The sequence below is a fragment of the Bos indicus genome, chromosome 15 (assembly GCF_029378745.1).
Source record: "Bos indicus isolate NIAB-ARS_2022 breed Sahiwal x Tharparkar chromosome 15, NIAB-ARS_B.indTharparkar_mat_pri_1.0, whole genome shotgun sequence".
NCBI lineage: Eukaryota > Metazoa > Chordata > Mammalia > Artiodactyla > Bovidae > Bos > Bos indicus.
In genome coordinates, this window is record NC_091774.1 from 76,042,877 (window position 1) to 76,060,594 (window position 17,718).

Consider the following 17,718-nt stretch of genomic DNA (forward strand, 5'->3'; position numbering starts at 1 on the left):
TGCTCTAACAGGCAACAGACTTTGATGTGATCATTTCAGAAATAAAGAAATGGAAAATCTGTACCTTGTTCATGTATTCATTTGACAAAAAAAAGAAAAAACTGAGGGTCTGCTAATGTGGAAAGGACACCAGGCACTGGGGAAGCCACCCTGAAGAGCCCTGGACCTGACCTGGGTCCATGGGGAAAACACAACTCCCACAGCCTCCATTTGTTCATCTGTAAAATGGGAGGATGTGCTGCCCATCCCGCCAGAGTGTTATCATTTGGAAAGGCCTTTGCTGACAGAAGTTGGGCATCGGAAAGGATTCTCTAGCATCAGAAGTGTGCAGAAACCTCATCAGGAAATCCTTCTGCCAGCTCTGGGGTCTCCCAGGCCCCAGGCTGACACAGTCCGGACTGGTATCAGGGGCAGGCCATAACCTCCCAGTCCAGGCCTGGATGGCCTGCAGAATGGGAGCTTACGGTGGAGTCAGGAGGCCTGGGTTTGAGCTGGGTGTCAGCTGCAGCACCTGCAGTCAGTCGCTTGGGTGAGTCCTGTCCCCTTTGGGTGCCCAGAGTCATCCTCCAAGGAGGTTAAACAGTCCTGCCCCCCCTGGTGAGACGTGTGAACTGAGCCAGGTAACACAGGTGGAAGGACCAAGCACACAGTAGGTGTGCAAGCAACACAGTAGGTGTTAGGAACAAATGCTTGCTCGGCACCAGGTTTAAGCCACAAGAACATCAAGGTCGAGGGTACCGGCTGTCGAGTTACACAGTCAAGGGCGAGTTGGGATGTGGTACAGCCCACTGCAGGGGGGCGGAAACAGGGGGGCTTTGGCCTCCCTGCCAGATGAGGCCTTTCCAGGCTGGCATTAGCAAATTCAGCAAAACCAGGGGGCTTAGCCCGGCTTCCCCTTTATGCTGAGCAGCTTGTTCATGCCTCAGCCCAGCTTGTCTGACTGATGGGAAATCAATGTGTTTATGATCTGAGGCCTCTTGCACAAAAAGACGAAGAAACAATTGCTCTTCCGAGGTCTGAATAGCAGCCTGCCCAATCTTCTGATTTAGCTTACCTTCCCAGCCCTGAATCTTGCCTCTCTTCAAGTTGAAGTATCCAAGAACAGTAAAACTTAAAGCTGTGAACAAAGGACTTTGAACATCCCCATCCTGAGAGATAGATGAGCCCTCCTGGGGGATCCCTGTCTCTGGGAACCAGTAGCTGTCAAATCAAGCAAACTGAGCAGAAGAATTTGGCTGTGTTCTCAAGAGGTTCCGAGTCCTGAAATAACAGAGACATGGTCTCTAACTTAAGAAATCTACGGGAAAAGGTAGATTTTGTTGGGACAGCCAAAATAATTATACTGTGATTATGTCTCATTTATACTGTGATCACATATCTAGGGTAGCACCTGATACCTCTAGCTGCTGTTGTACGGGATTCCTAGGTCTAATTAACACTGTAGAAACCAATAGAATTTGTGATGATACTGATGCCTGTGATCAAATATACAGGGAGAATGACTCAGAACACCTTCAGGACATTATACCAATGGAGGAGAAGCGGCCTGAAGAAGATTTAGATCTGATTAATGATAGATTGATTACAGTCCTTAATCATTCATTAAATGCAGATGGCTTGTAGATCAGGGAGGTGAAAGAATCATAAAGTGAGTCCTAAAGTATGGGAAAATCTGTGCTGGTCTTACTGGAAGATTCAGTCACCTTTTCAGATTTGTTCCAATTCCCCACTGGTTATTGCAAATGTTTGACATTGACATGAGTTTGTTAATTGCTGTCGGACTAAGGATGATCATTTCTTCACAAAAAGGTCTGGCTCACAGGACAGGGCTGAGGGTGGGGAGAAATGGGGGGTGAACTGTGAGCTGTTTTGCTGAAGCCCCCATATGGCCCTGATCCCCGGTCAGGGAATGAAACACAACGTGCAATGGTGTTGCTCTGTCATCAGGGGCAGAGGAGTTTCAGGGCAACTCAGACCAGCCTGTCGGCACTGTTTATGGAAAGCAGTGAGACTGATGGTTTGCACCTGGCCTTGGCAAGACCCCTGACAGCTCTGCCGTTGAGGTTGGTAACGTAGCGGAAAAATGCCGACATGACCAGCAAAATGTACAAATGCCTAATGAGGCTCCTCCCCAGTCTGGAGGTGTTCTACATCCCTTACAGAGGGAGGGTGCTGGAGACCCTCACCTGCCTCTCCGGTGCCTAGCCGTAAAGTCCATCCTGACGAGTCCTCTCCCTGTAAGCGACTGTAGGTTAGTGAGCACTGTCGTTGGGGATCCTGTGAGTCTGTCTGATTTAGCAGTTGAATCCAACTTGACTGCCACTGTTAAAGGTGAAACTTCTTTCTTCCACATTTCATAGATGAAGCAATGGAAACTCAGAGGGGGAAATGACTTATCCACAGTCATGCAGCAGGTTTATAGTAGAGCCCAGATTGGAGTTGTAGGCTCACATCTCAATCCAGAGATGTGGTCTGTTTTTTCCCTCCTGACCTTGCTCCTTACAGGTGATTGGTCACTTCCCAGGAGGCCTTGAAGAACCAGAGAGAAGCACTGACTCTAGCATAGGTGTCAGGGTAGCAGGAGAAGAATTGCCCCAGGATGAGGAGAGGTCAGAAGCCAGGAAACAGATAGGAAAACCCAAGGTTCAGGGAGAAGAGGAAATTGAGAGAGAGGCTCAAGACTGAGTCTGTGAAGGAAGAATGTATCAGTCAGTGTGGGATCATTGCTGTAACAAACAACCCCAAGTCTCAGGCTTTTAATTCCAGAAGAGTCAGTTTATTACTCATGCCATAAGTTCAAAGCAGGTCAGTGGAGGAGAGAGAGCACTGCTCCTTGCAGTCATTTAGGGACCCAGGCCCCCTCCATCCTGTAGCTTGCCTCCCCTCAAGGTCTTCAAAGTCCTCACCATCCAGAGGGAAGTTGAAGAAAGAGAGGACACTGGTGTTATTATTGATATTAAGCCAGCCCAGGAGTCCCCTCTCTTCTGGACATCGGCAGGTCAGTGTAGAAGCGTTAGGACAGGGGGGCTGAATTCCTCTCTTTCTGAGGGGCAGTGGAGCCCGAGCCAGCCTGTGGCTTCATCATCCACACCTTCAGTGTCCCCGGGGGCTCTTCTGACATCTTGACGTCAGCACAGTCCCTCTTCTGCATAAGGTGAGCCAAATCCCGAATATGCAGCCAATCCAAAGGTACCCAGGCCCCTCTTTGGTCCCTCACGTCTCTGAACTCTATGTCCCAAGTTCACCTAAAGTCAGTCTTGGAGGAGCATGCCAGTGGTCATGGAGGTCACTTGCCGTCGTCATTAACTGAGAATAAATCACGGTAGGATATGAATTGTGAGTTGTTCTTCTCTAGGACACAGGTTTCCCTTACTTAGAAACTGGTGTATCCATGGCGTGGACCCTCCTGGAAGCTGGTTCCAATAGCTTAAAAACTACATAAGTGGTCATCTGTATATTACCCAAGAGAGAACTTGTGCCGGAATCTTCTGCCAAGCTTGAAAGTACGAGTCAGTAGGACACAGGCTGGGAGCCAAAGCAGAAACGGGCTCAGAGTCAGGCTGGGAAGGGCTCCCGGACACGACACCCCAGGACGCGGATGAAGTATGGAGGAAAACCGGCCTTGCGGTGAGACAGCTCTGCTTCTATTCCATGTTAGAATGCTGGGTGACTTTGGACAAGTCAGTTCACCTCTCTGGACCTTGTTTTCTCATCTGCAAAATGGGTATAATCACAGTACCTTTCTTCCAGGGATGCTGTGGGATTTAACGAGATAATGGCCTCAAGCACAATGCCTGATCCCAGGAGGCTTTCAGTAACTGAGCTCTCCCTGGCCCTCCCACCCTTCTTGATACTCTGTGATAAGGGAAACTCGGCGCGTATGTGGGCTAGCCTTCCAATCGTCAGAAAGAGCCCTGTGGGAGCACGCTATTTCCTGGGAGCTGAGAATTCCATCTAGCTTCACAACGGTGGGAGGTGAGCTTCTGTGCCGACTCTGGTGAGCAACGCCAGGGAGTGAACAAGGTCTGCAGTGAATTCCCATTTCTGAGCTGTTTTTTCCACCTGGCCTGGGAGAGCCTGGGCTTGTAAAATGCGCTTATTAGCCGAAATGATCTAAATCTGATCTACTTCTCCCACAGAAACGATGTGATGATGTTCCTCACTAAGTACCTGACGCTCGACAATTTTATGAAATGACCACGGACATCTTTGTTAATCACGTTGAAACCTCATGCCTGGGCTCGGGGCAGCGGTGAGCTTTCAGAAGTGCTTCTAAACCAATTAAACAGGGTGGCACGGTACACGCTCCCACAAACACCGTTTAATATGAAACAGAGTGATAGTGAAAAGTACAAAGTGTCCTCGTTGAAGTTCCTGTTAATTTTCGTTTCCTCTGTGTTGAGTAATGACACCTAAGATTTACTGGGTGCTTACCATGTGCCGGACGCCGTTCCAAGCTCTTTACACAGCACCGTGGCACTTTGTCCAACCCGGAAGCTTGGGGCCCAGAGAGGTGAAGGCTCCTTTCTACAGACACACAGGCCGGAAGTGACAGAGCCAGGCTTAGAACCCAAGGGATGAGAATCTGGAACCAAAACGCGTAACCAAGTCAGGGCTTGGTAGAAGTGTATCAAAAGGCTTATCTATCCAAAAGGCTTCCCTGGCCAGTTTTGGCAGATGACTTCAGGAGAAATTTGGAGACACGGACTCCCGTTGGCTAATTATGAAAGATATCAGCCAATTATATATGTTTAGTGCCTTTCTGTCCCATGTTCTGTTCAGTTCTGCTCCATCCTACATACCAGGACCTGTGTTAAGCTTGGGAGATATCAGGGCATTTGAAAACTGGTTCCTTACCTCTGGGGGAAGCAAATATATAAATAAATGACGATTGCAAACCAAGAGACAAAGCATAAGAGAAATACACCAAATGCTTGATATAGTAAGGGAAGAAATGATCCATCTGGAGAAGACTGGGAAAAAAAATCAGAAAAGTAGTTACTGCTGGGAGGATTTGGGGGAATGAAAAGGAGTCTTCCAGGCACACAAGCGGAAAACACATTCTAGACAGAGGCACTCTTGGAGGCTCAAAGATTGGGTAGAACAAGCGTGGGCCCCATAAACACTTTGATGTGGAGCAGCTGTGCCGAGTCCTGCAAAGTTTGACAGGCTGTTCTTAGAAGGTTGGGTTCTCTTCTCCAGAAGAGGACAATTGAATGAGTCAGGACTCTTACAGTTACATGTGACAGAAACCCAATTCAAATGGTCTCGGACTTGGAAGGTTTTGACTTGTGTCACTGAAACCATTTCATGTTACTGCATTCAGGCATAGCTGGATCCAGGTGCTTAAAGAAGATCATCTGAAATCTCTCTCCATCCCTTTGGCTTAACCTTCAGGTAGCCTCTGTCTAGTTAATGACAAAGATGAGTTTCACAATATCTAGGGTTACATCTGACCAGCTGGGCAACCTCAGGAGAAAGAAAGTGCCTTATTCCTGACAACTCCAACCAAAGTCCTGGGACAGGTGTTACTTGCCTGTAACTGCCTTGCTTGAATGGCTTGTGTGCCGTTACTAAGAAATGAACCCCAAATGTCAGGAGACCCAGAGTCTTGCTCCTGACATTTAATTAAGTAGTCTTGGGTGAATCCCTCTGTTCTCTGGATCTTGTTTTCCTCATCCAAAGAAGAGTGGACATGAGGTCCTTTGGGGTCTTACCTTCCATCCTGGACACAATCTGTATACTCCCAGTGCTGTGCATGGTCACGTCGGCAATCTGCAAACTCTCAGCTCCCCAAGATGGGGATGGGCTTCCCTGGCAGCCCTCCTCTCCTCCTGGTTTCTCCTTTGTGACCCAAGAGCAGGGGATGATTGGAGTGGGGCTTGACTGATGGGTGGGGGACAAGCAGGCATAGCTGGTCCTTCCCCAAGGACCTGAAGCCTTAGGGACCAGGGGCACCCTGTTTCAACCCACTGCGTAACTTGCTGCCAGCTTGAGACCTTCAGGTGAGAGCTCCTGCCCAAATGCGGGGCGATTTAATCATCTCAGGAGGCCTGCTTCACCGGAAAGCATAACTGTTTAATCTTTAAATTGAATTTTATGTGGTTTTTTTTTCTCCTCAGATTCTTACAGTACTTAATTCCAGGGCTAATCTGGGACCCTGACTCTAATTTACGGCCTGGGTAACGGCTGTGTTTATCAGGCAGCGGTAAGGCTGCTCACTCTCGGCTTCAGAGCTGTGGGCGGACATTCGCCTCCCCTCCTGTCCCCTGCTCACCAGGACTCCTGTCTTCTTCAAGCTCTAATCTTTCTTGTCCCCAATTCAGCCTCTGGTCAGGCCCAATCTCTGACACTCCTCTGGCCCTTCCCAGTGAACTTGACATCTAGGGGTGCCTGTCTTTATATTGTACCCCTGCCCCCAGGACAAGGGAGGGGAAAGAGGCTCTGAGTGTTAAGAACCTCACTCAGATCCTGCCGTTGGAGGGTAAAGAGAGATGTCTGTCCCTTCCTGTCCTTGGTTCCCCTCCCTCCCCACCCCCGCTTCCGCCCACACTCTGCGCCAGGGACAAGATGTTTTGTCAGTTTTAAAGTGCAACCTTGCAAGACAGCAAGAGCTAGGAGAACTAGGCACTCCTTTCTTATTTTCCCTTCTCCCACTACCCCCTCCCTTCCTTCTTTCCTTTCGTCTGTACTCTCTTTCCCTCCCTCCCTTCCTTGCAGCTACTCAAAGATTTATTGAGCACCTACTGTGTGCCAGGTCTCCCTCCAGGTGCTGGGGTTACCGCGACCAAGACGAATGCAGACTCCGTTTCCCTGAGGCTTCAACTCCTGGAAGACAGGTGACCACTCAGTCGTCTCGGCCATGCAGGAGCAAAGAGGGCATGTGTCACCCCAGAGGTGGTGACATTGGAGCTGTGACCTGAATGACGAGGAGGAGCAAGGACAGCAAAAGGGCCTTCCAGGCCAAGGGGACAGCAAGGACAAGAGTCCTGGAGCAAGAAAGGACTTGGCTTTATGTGAGGAGCAGAGGGAGGCCAGTGTGGCCGAGGCGGAGTGAGCGAGGGGAGAAGTGGACTGAGCTGGGCTCAGAGGGGTAGGCAGGCCAGGTTCAGAGTGTACCTCTAAAAGGGCAGGGCGTCTTCTGGAAGAGGGGAAGGAAGGTGTGGAGAGTTCCCAGTACAGGCAGAGGGAACAGCATGAGATAAGGCCCAGAGGTGGGTGGGGTACATGGGGAAATTCCAGTAGCTCATTCTGGTCCTGTGGTGTTGGAGAAGACTCTTGAGAGTCCCTTGGACTGCAAGGAGGTCCAACCAGTCCATCCTAAAGGAACTCAGTCCTAAATATTCATTGGAAAGACTGATGCTGAAGCTGAAATTCCAATACTTTGGCCACCTGATGCAAAGAACTGACTCATTTCTTCAATAAAAGACCCTGATGCTAAGAAAGATTGAAGGCAGGAGGAGAAGGAGACAACAGAGGATGAGATGGTTGGATGGCATCACCAATTCAATGGACATGAGTTTGAGTAAACTCCAGGAGTTGGTAATAGACAGGGAGGCCTGGCATGTTGCAGTCCATGAGGTTGCAAAGTCGTACACGACTGAGCAACTGAACTGAACTGAACTGAGGACTATTGAATGTATGAGCAAATCCAGGGGAAGGGCTCAGCCTGGGACACATTAAGGGCTCAGTAAGTTATCTACTGTCTGGCAGTAGTTGATAATAAGGCAAAAGCAGCAACTGGGGCAAGAACACAAGGGATAAGCAGAGCGGTGGAGGAGAGGAGGGTGTCGTTAGCTCTGGCCGGGGGACCCTGCAGTGCGATCAGGAGTCCAGGGTGGAGGAAAGGAGGGTGTCATTAGCTCTGACTGGGGGGCCCTGCAGTGCGATCAGGAGTCCAGGGTGGAGGAGAGGAGGGTGTCGTTAGCTCTGGCCGGGGGACCCTGCAGTGCGATCAGGAGTCCAGGAAGGCTTCTCAGTGGAAATGATGTGGCGAGGGCCCTTGAAGGCTGAGCAGAATTCCATCTGCAGAAAGGCAGGGCCCTGCAGCCTGTGGAAAGGGCACAGTGGGGTGTTTGGGGAAGAGCGAATGGTCAAGACCGGCTGCGGGGAGGGTGGTGGGAGTGACAGGTGAGGCAGGAGAGGTGGGCTGGGGCCACGGAGTGCGGGCTCAGAATGTCATTCCAAGGAGGCTGACTCTATCCTGAGACCGGGAAAAATGTTCTTTTTCCTCAAAGCGGAGAAGTGAGTGACATAATGAGAACAGATCTGAGTGTTCAAATCTCTCTTCGGCAGCCACGTGGAGGAGGCTACAGCTGCCTTCAGACATCGAAGAGGGGAACCCCCAGAAGCCCAAGGGTGCGGTCTGCGGTCAGGGCAGCGAATGGCCCCCGGGAGGCTGCACTCTGGGCTCTGGTCCTGGCGGCATGATCAACTTTCTGGGCGACCTCGGACAAGTCACTCTCCCTCTCTGAACTTTAGTGTCCTCATCTATAAAGCGAGTGCACTGGTCTAAGACCCCAGCCGGGTATGTGGCAGGATGGGGCTCTGAAACTCAGGTGTCCACAGAGAACAAGCTGAGCACAGGAGAGGTGGGAATTGTCAAAAACCTGAGAAAACGCAGCTCGTTCAGAGAGGGGGCCACTGCTCTGCCCCAGCCTGCTGTAGTGATGCAGGGTGTGTGTGTGTGTGTGTGCGTGTACATGTGTGTGCGTGCTGGGGTTACTAGCAAATCTTCAGACTGGAAATCCAATTTTTTAAAAATATTTATTTTCAATATATTTGGCTTGCCAGGTCTTAGCTGCAGCCCTCGGAACCTTTAGTTGTGGCGTTCAAACTCCTGATTGCGGCATGTGGGATCTAGTTCCCTGACCGGGAACCAAACCCCAGGCCTCCTGCATTGGGAGCACAGAGTCTTAGCCTCCAGGCCCCCATGGAAGTCCCTCAATTATTAAAAAATAAGAAATCATCTGACTTTTAAATGTTGGTTCACTTCTTTTTAAAAATCACTACTTGGGATCATCTCATCTACTAGACCCAGAATGACTCACACCCCCACAAACTTACCACTCTTATTTTGGCATTTTTGGAAAGAGGAGAGAGAGCAGGTAGAAAGGAGGAAATAGACAGGGTCCTGGGGGGAGAAGTCCTGAACCCCCAAGATTGAGGACGACGCAGTGCATCCTGGCAGCAAACGCTCGCCGAATGACTGCTATGAGCTGAGTGTCTCTTCTGAGCTCACTCGGGAACCAGGTGTCTGTTTTCATTAAAAGGCGAATGCTGAATCGGCCTGGAGGCATGTAAACCAGCTCCCCTGTCCGGGAGGCTTTTAAAATCTATCTTGTAAACTTGCCTTTCAGACCTGACACGAGGCAGCCTTGTCAGGAGAGAGACTGGAGAGCAGAAGTCAGCAGTCCGACTCTTATCAATCAGGCCATGGGGAGGTTGCAGGGGCGGGGTGGGGGGGGGAGCGAAGGGTGGAGGACTCCAGGAGGCAGGGATTCAGCAGTCCTGGGGTGGGGTCAAGAGCACACACCTGAGTGCCCAAGCACAGATCGGGGCACACTACAATAAAATCATCTTGCTGGGGCAGTGACATGACCACGTCCGGGCAGTACCAGTGTTATTTCCATTTTATACAAGAGAAACCTGGGGTTCTGGCACTTACCCAGGGTCAATACATCTCGTAAAGTCAGACAAGAGGACTTAAGTGCAGGTGGTCAGGCTCTGGAGTGGTCACCGCCCCATAGGTGGTCGAGGAGACCTCCCTCACCATCCTGGAAGATTAGAGGAGAAATGAGAAGGGCGTTTTGACCATGACCCAGAGCCTCCCTTGCCACCTTCAGATTCACTGGGTGAGTCGCGGAAAGCTGCCCCCCGCCTCTGGACTTCGACATGGGGCTGGCTATTGAGCTTTCAGGACCATCCAGCTCTGACGTCCATTTATTCGACACCTGCTCACTTAGCATCTGTTCTGTGTCAAGGGCTTGGGGAGAGAGCAGACAGACAGACAGAAATGGTCCCTGAGCTCTTGGAGTTTCCATCTGGGATTGGGGATGAGGATGGGGGGGCAGTGGAAAAGTCGGCCAATCAGGAGTGCTGCCGAGTGTTGTGATGTGTTTTGAAGCAAACAAATCAGGATGGTGAGAGAGTGATGTGAGTGGACAGAGCAGGTGACTTTGGATAGAGTCAGCAGCTTGTCCAGTGGGAGCTATTCTGTAAGCCCATCACAGGGCTGGTGAGAGTGAGGCAGCCACACCAGGGCGGCCAGCAGGAGCAGAGGCCTCTAGCAGGGAGCAGGCTTGGGGTTTTCAAGGACCAGAGAGAGGCTGGTATGACCTCAGGGGCCCGCAGGCCCTTCCTGCCCACCTCTGCCTCCTGCTCTGGAGGCCAAGTGGCCAGCAGCCAAGGGAGAGGGAGAGAGATAGGGCTGGATTTGAGAAGCCATAGACCTGTGGGACTGGCCCTTTAATAATCCCAGGTGGGCATTCAAAGCAATTGCAATTTGAAGATCCCAGCTTGCTTAGTACAAGTGGAAAATTACCTTCACATCTTTTCTGGATTGCTTTTTGATCCCGATTTCATCATTCAGATGTACAGCAGTGCATTTTCAACGGGTACAATTTAATTAGGCTCAATTTGTATAACTACATTATTAAAGACTCATTTGGAAAGAGCTTCATGTCCAAGGTTCACTGGGCTCCACCGTTTGCGTGAAAACACATTTGGAAGAGAGCTCTCTGACGACCCCGGCTTCTGGAGTGCTCTCCTTCTCCTCCTCCAGTGCACAGGGCTGGCTTGTCATTTAATTTCCATCTCACTTAATAGAATGTCTTTGGACATCTCTGGGTCTCTGAGCCTCTGATGGGTGTCCCCTGTAATTACACAGAGATTCCTCCTACGCTCCTTCAGTCAGTCATCAAACATTCATGAGGAACAAGATGGGAGCAAGGTCCTGAGCCAGGGGGCTGGGACAGGAATAAAAAGCTGCAGATACACACTTTAGAGTCTAGATGGGGGCAGGCAGTGCAGGGCCAGCAGCCCTGTTATCAGATGAGGACTGCAAGCCTGGGTCCCTAAGTCAATGCCAGAGTCAGGATTTGAAACCAGGAAACTGGAATGGTTATGCTTCACCAAAATCTCTCTTCTCTTGTGGGTGAGTGCAAGGATATTTGCCATGACAGAGGCAGGTCAGGCCTCTTGGCAGGTATCATAACTGGAGGCCAGAAACCTCCAAAATACTGAACTGGGGTGGGGGAGGAGGCACAAGAGGAGGATATATTAGGCAGAGTTCTCTAGAGAAGCACTATCAGTAAGATGGATATATACAGATAGAAAGAGATTTTATTATAAGGAACTGATTCATACAATTATGGAGGCTGAGCGGTCCCAAGATCAGCTGTCAGCAAGCTAGAGACCCAGGAAAGCTAACAGTGTAAGTTCTAATCTGAAAGCCAGCAGGCTTGAGGCCCAAGAAGAACTGATGGTCCAGTTTAAGTCTGAAGGCAGGAAAAGACTGACGTCCTGGCTCAAGTCAGCCAGGCAGGAGGAGCCCCCCATATCCTCAGCCTTTTTGTTCTATTTAAGCCTTCAATTGATTGGCTGAGGCCCACCCACATAGGAAGGGCAATCTGCTTTCCCTGGTCTACCCATTCAAATGTGAATCTCATTCAGAAACTCCCTCACATGAACACCCAGAATGTTTGACCGTATGTCCAGATCCCTGATGGTCCAATGGAATGATACATAGAATTAATGATCAGAGAGGGAAGGAGAGAGGGAGGCTGAAAGGCATTACTGGTTATAGACCAAATGGTGGCAAGGAAGTAAAGGAAGCTCACCTCTCATTTCATCCTCACAGTCACACTGTGGTATTGGGGTCCCTTCCCATTTTTGAGATGAGGACACTGAGGCTGAGATAAGTGACACACAGATGGTGTGTGTCTCAGGGACACACAGATGTTGACTCAGTGCCTCCTTGTCCCTGGATAATATTTGTCTCCATGGAGAAAGACTGAGGATGCTGCCCATAGGACTATCTTCTAAGTCTACTTTTTGTTTTCTGTTGCCTCTTCTGCTCTTCCAGTGTGATCAGAATTTGACTGAAGTGCTGAATGGCCCGCCTCCGTCTACTGCATGTACTGAGGGGTGGTGGCATCACTCTCAGAACTATGGTCAATGGAGTCTCCAAGGTCTCCCATAGTCCTCTGCTTCAAAGATGCTAAGAGTCCTAGAGCAGGAATGCAGGACCCTGGTGCTGACTCTCTGATTCTGAGTTGCTGGATAAACTTCTCCCAATCTCTGGGCCTCAGGCTCCTCATCTGTAGAACAACCAAGGAGGACTGGAAGATGTCTAAGGTCTAGCAGAATCTTCTAAGGGGTTCCATGACTCCCCTGAAATCTGTGTCTGTCCTTTGCTGGAGATCTTCATCCTCTAGAACCACACCCCCTCGCCACCAGTCCCATAGGACTGTTCTGGCAAGGCCTCCAACCAAGGGGCTTGACACTTCTCACTGAAGGAAATTGCACCTGGGAACCCTGGCCCCTACAGGGCCCTCAGTAAGGCCGTGGGCAGGGAGGGATGAGCTTAGATGCTGTGAGAATATGGCCTCACATGCACCCCTGGTTCCAATTCCCACGTTGTCATCAGCCTGGTAATGTGCGCGGCCTTGGACAGCACAAGTCCAAGGGCAAAGGTCTCTCCTCTCTTGTCTACCACTGGAGAACATTCCTACGTGAAGAAAACCATGCGTTTCTGCTTTTCTCTTACACTGCAATCATACGCACAACACTTCTGACACCAGATGAGTAGGTATTTTCCCCCCCACACCAAGCAGAGAAGCCAAGTGTCCTACAACTTAATTCTGATGCCTGGAGATAACCCCAGATCCCACAGGTTAAGGGCTCAGTCCCACAAGATTCACCCTAACTACCTCGCACTTTGGATGCCAATGGCAAGTGGTAGGTTCCTCAGGTTATTCACACCTTCTGTCCAACTAGACTACAATTGGAGGTTCTCATGGTGCACTCCCATTAAATCTGATTATTTGCTAGAACAGATCCCAGAACGTAGGGAAATTCTTACTTACATTTACTAGTTTATTATATGATAAAGGATATGATAAAGGATCTAGATACACTGCTGGATGAAGAGATGCATTGGGTGAGGTCTGGAAGTGTCCTGAATGCAGGAACTTCTGCCCCCATGGAGTTGGAATGTGTTACCCTCCTGGTACATGGATTTGTTTACCACCTGGGTAATTCTACAAACATCATCCTTTGGGGATTTTTATGGATGCTTCATCATGTAAGCTTGATCATTTATTATATCCATTTCCAACCCCACTTCCCTTCATGGAACATGGAGGGTAGGGATGAAAGTCCCAAACTTTTGATGATGGTTTGATCTTTCTGGTGACCAGTCTCACTCAGGAGCTATCCAGGAGCCCATCCAGAGTCACCTCATTAGAACAAAAGACAATCCTATCACCCAGGATTTAGGAACCCTGTGTCAAGGACTGGGTTCACAGACCAACTATTGGAGAAAAACAGGTGCTTCCAATACTCCTATCATTTAGAAAATTGCCAGAGCCCTATTTCAGGACCTGGGACAGAGACCAACATATATGTTTCCTACTATTTCACAAGTCCTCAATGGCTCACCCCCAAGTCACATCCAGGGCTGGGGATTGAGGGAGGGGAAGTCAAGTAGATCACTTGTGACCCAAGAAAGAAATTGGGAGAAGCTTGGAGCCAACAGGCTTGATGGGAGTCTGTGATAAAGACCTAAATTGGGAATGGGCTCTCAGAATCCATTCCCAGGCTTGCTTCTGTGTGACCTTGGGCAAATCGCTCCCCTTCAGATGTTTTATCTATAAAACAGAAAACAGGGTTTGTAAAGATAATCTTTAAGATCATAAGTTTGCCTCTTTGCCACAGGACCTTTGTACAAGCTACTCCCCTCAGCTGGAACCCTCAATTTCCACCTGGCCAGTTCTTGTTCACATTTCTATTGTCAATGTAAGTACCATCTCCACCAGGAAGCCTTCTTGGAATCCCCAACCTAGATGAGGTTCTCTTACCATATCCCACCTCCAAATGTCTCCTTCATAACTCTTGTCTTGATGGCAGCTGGAACACTATGTGTTGGAGTATTTGTTTACTCACTACTTCTAGAATGTTGACAGGAGCAGCAGCCACATCTAATCTGTTCACTTCTATGTCCTTGGTACTTAGCACAGGGCTGGTGCACATAGTAGATGCTCAGTAAATGTTTGCTGACTGATGGGCTGAATGCTTGAATGCTTTCATGGTATGAGACCTTGGGGATAAAGAAGAAAATAAATAATAGACAATAATAAATAATACAGAAACCACCCATGTTCTCTGAGCATTATCAACATTTAGCCATCCTGCAGACCACATGGCAAAAAAAAAAATAGTGTATCCCACTACTGAAAAATGGGACGAACAAGTGAGTGTTAAGTGTGGGACACATACCCTTCTCCCCTTTCCTGCCTCCCTCTCACCTGACTCTTGCTGTGGGGTTAACTAGAAAAAGGACTCAAGAAGGGCTCCAGCTCTGATTTCCCCACCAGAACCCTTCCCCCATGCTCTGACATCCCCATGTTTGCTGTGGAAGCTACTGTGGCATCATCAATGCACGATGAGGATTTCAGGTGGGCTAATCAGCCAGAGGAATCGACCCGGAAACTTACAGCCTCTGGGTTGTTCCCATGTAAATACTCTCAGCGTAGAGAACAGAAGAAAAGACAATTAGTCCAGGCTGTCAGGAAATCCGCACAAGCTGCTTCGTTCCTGAAAATGGTCCTCTTTTTTTCCCTAAGATCTTCCCTGGCTGTGGCACATCTCACATGCTGCAGGGAGCTGTCAGCTCTGTGGAGCGACTGGAGGAATTAAAAATAAAAATTGACTTTCAGAGAACAAAATCAGACCTGACAACTCAAGTCACTCAAACCAGCCGTAGTTAGAAGATTGCAAATATGTTTGTAAAAAGGAGATGGCAGAGACTGGTGGGGGAGAGATTCTCTCAGGGAGGGACTCGGAACATGTTCATCTCCTGAGATGAGGTTTCCAGCAACCGCCCTGTCCCACCGTGTTCATTGCTCCTCTTTGCATCCTTATCGTGGTCTGGGCTCATGTCCGGTAAGCTGCAGATCTTTCACTAATTACAGTCTACCCTCATTGTTAGCAGACTCTGCATCTGTGAATTCACCTCCTTGCTGAAACTTAACCTCGAATCAATAGTCGTTCACGGACATGCACAGAGTCATGGGAGACTCGAGTCATTCAGCACCCACGTTCCCACCTGCGGTGCAACAGTGAAATGCTCTGCCCTCTCATTTCAGCTCTCATGCTGCGAACAAGCATCCTTTCGTGGTCTGCTCTGTGCCATGTTCATCAGATTCCTGTGCAGTTTGTTGCTGATTTTGCCATTTACCGTGGCCCCCAAGCACAGTGTCTAGTTCCTGAGTGCAGGAAGGCCATGGGGTGCCTTAATGAGAAAATGTTTGTGTTATGCATGTCTCACACTGTTCATGGGGTTCTCAAGGCAAGAATACTGAAGCTGTTTGCCATTCCCTTCTCCAGTGGACCACGTTATGTCAGAATGCTCCACCATGACCCGTCCGTCTTGGGTTGCCCTACACGGCATGTCTCATAGTTTCACTGAGTTAGACAAGGCTGTGGTCCATGTGATCAGTTTGATTAGTTTTCTGTGATTGTGGTTTTCATTCTATCCTCCTTCTGATGGATAAGAGTAAGAGGCTTATGGAAGCTTCCTGATGGAAGAGATTGACTGAGGGAGACACTGGATCTGGTTCTGATGGGCAGGGCCATGCTCTGTAAATCTTTAGCCTAATTTTCTGTTGATGGGTGGGGCTGTGTTCCTTCCCTGTTGTTTGACCTGAGGTCAAACTGTGGTGAAGGTATGAAAAGGCAAAAAGATAGGACACTGAAAGATGAACTCCCCAGGTTGGTAGGTGCCCAATGTGCTACTGGAGATCAGTGGAGAAATAACTCCAGAAAGAATGAAGAGATGGAGCTAAAGCAAAAACAGCACCCAGCTGTGGATGTCATTTGGTGATGGAAGTAAAGTCTGAGGCTGTACAGAACAATATTGCATAGGAACCTGGAATGTTAGGTCCATGAATCAAGGTAAATTAGAAGTGGTCAAACAGGAGATGGCAAGAGTGAAGATCGACATTTGAGAAATCAGCGAACTAAAATGGACTAGAATGGGTGAATTTAACTCAGATGACCATTGTATCTACTACTGTGGGCAAGAATGCCTTAGAAGAAATGGAGTAGCCCTCATAGTCAACAAAAGAGTCTGAAATGCAGTACTTGGATGCAATCTCAAAAATGACAGAATGATCTCTGTTCATTTCCAAGGTAAACCATTCAATAGCACAGTAATCTAAGTCTACGCCCCTACCAAGAATGCTGAAGAAGCTGAAGTTGAATGGTTCTATGAAGACCTACAAGGCCTTACAGAACTAACACCCAAAAAAGATATCCTTTTCATTATAGGGGAGTGGAATGCAAAAGTAGAAAGTCAAGAGATATCTAGAGTAACAGGAAAATTTGGCCTTGGAGTACAGAATGAAGCAGGGCAAATGCTAACAGAGTTTTGCCAAGAGAATGCACTGGTCATAGCAAAAACCCTCTTCCAACAACACAAGAACACTACACGTGGACATCACCAGATGGTCAACACCAAAACCAAATTGATTATAGTCTTTGCAGCCAAAGATGGAGAAGGTCTATACAGTCAGCAAAAACAAGACCGGGAGCTGACTGTGGCTCGTATCATGAACTCCTTATTGTCAAATTCAGACCTAAATTGAAGAAAGTAGGAAAAACCACTAGACCATTCAGGTATGATCTAAATCACATCCCTTACGATTATACAGTGGAAGTGACAAATACATTCAAGGGATTAGATCTGATAGAGTGCCTGAAGAACTACGGACAGAGGTTCATGACATTGTACAGGAGCAGTGATCAAGACCATCCCCAAGAAAAAGAAATGCAGAAAGGCAAAATAGTTGTCTGGGGAGGCCTTACAAATAGCTGAGAAAAGAAGAGAAGTGAAAGGCAAAGGAAAGATATATCCATTTGAAGGCAGAGTTGCAAATAACAAGGAGAGATAAGAAGACTTTCCTCAGTGATCAATGAAAAGAAATAGAGGAAAACAATAGAATGGGAAAAACTAGACATCTCTTCAAGAAAATTAGAGATACCAAGGGAACATTTCATGCAAAGATGGGCACAATAAAGGACAAAAATGATATGGATCTAACAGAAGCGGAAACTATTAAGAAGAAGTGGCAAGAATACACAGAAGAACTATGCAAAAAAAGATCTTCATGACCTAGATAACCAAGATGGTATGATCACTGACCTAGAGCCAGACATCCTGGAATGTGAAATCAAGTGGGCCTTAGGAAGCATCAAAGCATCACTATGAACAAAGCTAATGAAAGTGATAGAATTCCAGTTGAGTTATTTCAAATCCTGAAAGATGAGGCTGTGAAAGTGCTTCACTCAATATGCCAGCAAATTTGGAAAACTCAGCAGTGGCCACAGGACTGGAAAAGGTCAGTTTTCATTTCAGTCCCACAGAAAGGCAATGCCAAAGAATGCTCAAACTACCGCACAATTGCACTCATCTCACACGCTGGCAAAGTAATGCTT

At 48.4% G+C, this 17,718-nt stretch overlaps 1 long non-coding RNA gene across 2 annotated transcripts; it reads right to left on the reverse strand.

Moving 5' to 3' along the window:
• Positions 1-2,550: 2,550 nt before the first annotated feature.
• LOC139187368 (uncharacterized) lies at positions 2,551-6,485 on the reverse strand. 2 transcript variants are annotated; one of them, XR_011570931.1, is made up of 3 exons: positions 5,718-6,485; positions 4,435-4,585; positions 2,551-3,713 (listed from the first exon to the last, which is right to left on the reverse strand). It is a non-coding gene; the product is annotated as an uncharacterized lncRNA (long non-coding RNA). The 2 variants fall into 2 exon arrangements; XR_011570930.1 differs by having other exon boundaries at positions 2,551-3,755.
• Between the last annotated feature and the right edge of the window lie 11,233 nt (positions 6,486-17,718).